This window comes from Labeo rohita, chromosome 9, assembly GCF_022985175.1.
Source record: "Labeo rohita strain BAU-BD-2019 chromosome 9, IGBB_LRoh.1.0, whole genome shotgun sequence".
Taxonomy (NCBI): domain Eukaryota; kingdom Metazoa; phylum Chordata; class Actinopteri; order Cypriniformes; family Cyprinidae; genus Labeo; species Labeo rohita.
In genome coordinates, this window is record NC_066877.1 from 6,763,129 (window position 1) to 6,768,845 (window position 5,717).

At 31.8% G+C, this 5,717-nt stretch overlaps 1 long non-coding RNA gene across 1 annotated transcript; it reads right to left on the minus strand.

Moving 5' to 3' along the window:
- Positions 1-1,981: 1,981 nt before the first annotated feature.
- Positions 1,982-3,952, minus strand: LOC127171332 (uncharacterized). Its single transcript, XR_007828500.1, has 4 exons — positions 3,806-3,952; positions 2,860-2,992; positions 2,644-2,720; positions 1,982-2,406 (listed from the first exon to the last, which is right to left on the minus strand). It is a non-coding gene; the product is annotated as an uncharacterized LOC127171332 (long non-coding RNA).
- Between the last annotated feature and the right edge of the window lie 1,765 nt (positions 3,953-5,717).

The following is a 5,717-nucleotide window of genomic DNA, read 5'->3' on the forward strand; positions in this document are numbered from 1 at the left end:
TTTTAGGATCAACAAGGATTTTTGGATTGTTACATAATCACAGTTTCTCCCAAAATTCATTGCTGTGATGCCTTTTAGTGCTTCTGTATTGAATAATATTCTCTACAGTGTTTATTCATTACTGTAGTTTGTTTTTCAGTTCAATTTAACATGAAGGCAACAAAAAATACTTTCATAAAGTATAAAAACTTTTTATTTGAAGTTGGTGATATGAAAATAAGAACTTTAATTTTCTGAACGAAAAATATAATTTTTGTTCTAGATAGGTGTCACCCACCATATCTGCAGAGATGTTTCCTCTGTTACTATAAAAAGGTCGTCATTAATTTTATCAAAACAGTAAAATCATTAATACTGTGAAATACTAAAATTTAAATGTTTTCTTTTCTTCTGTTGTAAAGTTAAAAGTTTACATCCCCCTTTTAGAATTATGAAAAATGTTAGTTATTTTACCATAAGAGAATCATACAAAATACATAGTTTGTTCAGGACAAACCAGGGACTCATGAACAACTATCATTAAACAAACAAACAAACACACACAAAAAAAGTGTATCATTCAGGTAAAAAACAGTATTAAGAATTCAAGGGGATGTAAACTTCAACATTTTTGTAAGTTCAGCTATTATTTTCTCTTGTGGACTATATGTAATCATCTTTTATGTTCTTTTATGTTAAATATCTTATTCAGGTCAGTACTAGATAAACAAAAACATGCATTTTGTATGATCCCTCTTATTTTGGTAAAATAATATTTCTAATGATTCTGAAAGGGGGATGCAAACATTTGACTAACTGTATTACTTCCTGAATTATTTGCAGACTAAAAAGTTTGAAAGGACAATCTTTATGAAATACAATACTTCTACAGAATATATACTTAATATAGAATAATACTTTAATAGAATACTGACTTTTGATGAAACTTCTTAATAGATCTATGTACATACACTCACACTGGCATTCAAAAGTTTGTGATTAGATGTTTTTAATGGAGTCTCATGCTCATCAAGGAAGTTTATATGATTAAAAATACTGGGGGGAAAAAACAGTAATATTGTGAAATATTACTGCAAGTTCAAATAATGGTTTCCTGTTTTAATATACTTTAAAATATAATTTATTTCTGTGACACAGTGCTGAGTTTTCAGCAGCCATTACTTCAGTGTCACATGATCCTTCAGAAATCATTCTGATATGCCGATTTATTATCATGTTGGAAACATTTACATTTTTTTGGAACCTGTAATACTTTTGAATAGTAGTGTATATTGTAACAAATTTATATTTTAAATAAACACTGTTTTTAACTTTGTATTTAATCAAAGAATCCTGAAAAAAAAGTAACACAGGTCCCCCCAAAAAATATTAAGCAGCACAACTGTTTTCAATACTGATAATAAATCACACCTCAGTGACACTGAAGACTGGGAGTAATGATGCTGAAAATTCAGCTTTGCTTCACATGAATAAAAAAATAAAGTATATTAAAAAAAAAAAAAAAAAAAAAAAAAAAAAAAAACTATTTTAAATTGCATCATAACACAAAATTACTTTTTCTGTATTTCTGATCACATAAATGCAGCCTTGATGAGCAGAAAAACTTACAAAAAAAAAAAAATCCCAAAGTTTTAAACGGCAGTGTATATAATGACCCCAAATTTAACCTGTGAATTTATTTTCTTTAAAATGCATTAAACAACCAGCTGTAAATAATGAGATGCAGGCAAAGTTGGTAACACTTTAGTAACGGCAACAATTCGGCTATTAACTAGTTATTAGCATGCCTATTATTAACATATCAACTGTTTATTAGTACTTATAAAGCCCTTAATCTGAATGACTATATTTTACTTCCCCAATCCCACCCAATATCTGAACTTAACTACCTTACTAATTATTAATAAGCAGCAAATTAGAAGTTTAAGGCAAAAGCCATAGTTAATGATTTGTTAATAGAGAACTGGACCTTAAAAGAAAGTGTGACTGCAAAGTAATTTTTAATGACATTTTCATAACATCAAGCAAGAATTTATTAACAAAAAAAAAAGCAGCACACACCACCACACACAAACAACAACTGCAGTATTCTTTGTTTGCACGCCTTGCTGAATGTTTATTACGAAAATCGAAGATGCATTAGAGTGGAAAGCATAAGACAATAAGTCCACAATGTCATGTGTACTAAAATGGTACATTTACATTTGTGTTCATCTGGGCTTTCTCTCCAAGCCCTATCTGAAGTGTGAAGCCATGTGTGGTAGGTACTGTAGGTGTGAAATTCTTATTCTGTCACCACCTTCGTACATTTTTCTTCTCAGCCTTTTCGGCCCTCCACTGTTATTTTTCATCAGCTCGGCCTGATCCAGCACGCCATCTGGATTTATAGTTTTGCCTGCGGAAAAACTGGCAAGAGAAAAGGAATCAAAAATAGAGCCCTCAGACCTTAAAGCGCACAAACCAGCATCGACAACATGTGCTCAGGTAATACATGCAATTATGTAGTTTCACCAGTCGAGACCTCAGCGATTTGTGGTCATCATTGCACATCTTTACTGCGTTAACGTCTTGACATTCACTTTAGTCCATGTTGCTAAACCATTTGCACTTAAGGTGCATTTAAGACAGTTTAAAGCGTCATACCTTACAATCCCTTGCATTGTTATTTTGTTTGCATGCCATTCAGAGTTTCACTTCATCTTGGCTTGAATGCTGCAAACCTGAGAAAAAAAAGAAAAAAAAAAAAAAACCCATTAAGCTCATACAAGCCATACAGGTATAATATCAATTATAAAGCATATTCATGAGGCAGAAGGGCTCTTGACATAATAAGCACTCAATCTTATGCTAATGCAGTACCTGATTGACAGGTAACGGCCACCTCCTGCATGTTAAATGCATTTTCATTTAATGGGCACCTTCACTGCGCTCTCAGCTGATGCACGGCCCACGGTGAGAGCGAGCGGCCCCTATCCAGTGTCCTGCAGCCAATCTAGTGAGAAAGAGGGAAGTGTCAATTAGTCATCTCATTACACCAGTCAGTCAGTTCCCATAATCTAGTCTAAAATCAGTTAAGTGACACTTTTTTTGTCAGAATCAATTTAAAGATGCATTAAATATAAAGCTAACTTAAGGTGACCTATGAGATTGTTTTCAGGTGACAAAACTAAAATGATTCATTTAGATATACATGAGTGCATGGCATAATCATTAGGCGTCTTATAGATTCTTGCCAACAAAGAACCGTTAATGATAATTGTGCACCACCAATAATAATAATAACAAATAATTATGTAAAAACATGCTTTAGACATTTTAAAACGGTGCATGCTCGTATAACGTTGCAAATGGGTTTAAATGCATTTATTAGAGTAACTAACTTTTTAAAAACGTGTCACGTGTTAGCACCACGAACAGATCTGGCGCCGTTCAACACAATGCATGTTGACGAAATCTGCAACCGTACAAGCTTTAGCGCATATTTATTTAATTCCAATAAAACAGATTAGAACATTTATTGAATTTAAGTTTAACTGCATACGGGTGATTAAAAACAGCCATTTATCCAAAACTAGATACTTTATCATAACTGTAACATTAACTGTGTTTGTAACTTAAATCATCGTGTATAATAAACATACGATCAAGTTGTTTATGATAGTCCATAATCTACAAGACATGGTGGAGAGCACGTGTTTAGGCCAACGCGCAACCATGCTTAGCATGAACCACCAGACCTGATAACATGCTGCAGAAAAACTCAAAATATGTATGCATTTAATACTTTTATTAAATTTCAGATTACCTGATATGTCGTCTTGGTAAATCATTGTAGCGGGTTGCAATTTGGTCATTGGTGCAATAAGAGTTAGGGCTCAACTGCTCCAGCCACCTCTGCTGCTCCTTCGAGAAAGGGGGGAAGTACTTCGTTACTGGGGTTTAAAAGCGGCAGGAAATGCATCAGTTGTTTCTCTCCGCCCATCGACCGGACATGTGCGCCCTCTACAGGAGACATCTCACACATACTGTTTGTATTAAAGACCAGACAAAACAACTAAATCAGTTCAATAGTAGTAATAGCAATTTAGCTGTTACAGCGTTCATGTATGTACACTGAAAAATTACAGTAAGATTTTTTGTTTTTAAAGAATTTCTTATGCTCACGAAGGCTGTATTAATTTGATCACAAATACAGGAAAAACTGTGATTTTGTGAAATATTATTGCAATTTAAAATTACAGTTTTCTATTTTAATATACTTTGTCAGCATCATTACTCCAGTCTTCAGTGTCACATGATCCATCAGAATCCATCCAGCATTCATGCTGATTTGTTAATTTATTATCAATGTTGAAAACAGTTGTGCTGTGAAATTTTTATTTTTATTAGTTTTTTTTTAAGGATTCTTTGATAAATACAGTTAAAAAGAACAGCATTTATTCAAAATAGAATTTTTGTTTTACACACTCTACTATTTAAAAGTTTGGGGTCAGTCATTTTTTTTTTTTTTCTTTCTTTCTTTATCATAGGAATTTATACTTTTATTTAGCAAGGGTGTGTTAAATGGATAAAACGTGACAGTAAAACTTTTATTGTTAGAAAAGATTTATATTTTAAATAAATATGTATATATACATATTTTGCTTTTTATTCATCAAAGAATCAAAGAAAAAGTATCACAGGTTCAAAAAATGTATATTAAGCAGCACAAATCAGCATGTTAGAATGATTTCTGAAGGATCATGTGACTGAAGACTCAAGTAATGATGCTAAGTATTCAGCTTTGCATGACAGAAATAAATTATATTTTAAAGTATTTTAAAATATGAAACTAATATTTGAAATTGCAACTAATTATTGTTTTCTTTCTGTATTTTTGATCAAATAAATACAGCCTTGATGAGCATAAGAGACTGGATGGATGTACAGTCAAACCAACATTTTTTTAGACACCTTCAACATTTCTTACATTATCACAGTTGATTTGCTATAGTTTAGAAAACGGTAATAAAATATGACAAGAACTAAGAGTTAAAGTATGTCAGAACAAATTCAATTTGATAATGTCAGACACCTTTGATAGAAAGGATTACAATCAACCAAAAATTCAGACAACTGTTAGTATGACAATATTTACACAACTATTAATACTTTGTTCACCAATTACCTAGCAATGCTTAATTTTGTTCAATCTGTGATGCAAAAAGGTTGCATTACCAGTTAAAGAAAAAACACTTGAGTAAAACATGGTTGGGTCAAAGCGTCTGAATAATTTTAGGTCCCAAATTTGTATCAGTTTTACTGGTAGTCTATTGTATGAAGAACTTTTGGGTGTAATATGTCAGATTGTGTATGTAATGAGTTTATTTTGCTATCCTCACTTACATAAATGAACTAGTGCCCTGCACCCACTACACCCAAAACACAATTTGTTGAGTCAGCTTAAAATAATTTGTTACCCTGCTGCCTTAAAATTTTAAGTTCAGTCAACTAAAATAAGTTTAGTTAACTTGAAATGTTAAGTTGTACTAAGTAACAACTTAGATATTTGTTTGCTAAACTTAACAGATTGGTAAGTAACCCAGCTGCCTTAAAAATTTAAGTTGATTCAACTCAAATATCTAAGTTGTCACTTAGTATAATTTAACATTTAAAGTTGAATAAACTTTTTTTGAGTTGACTGAACTTAAAATTTTAAGACAGCCAGGTTACAAATT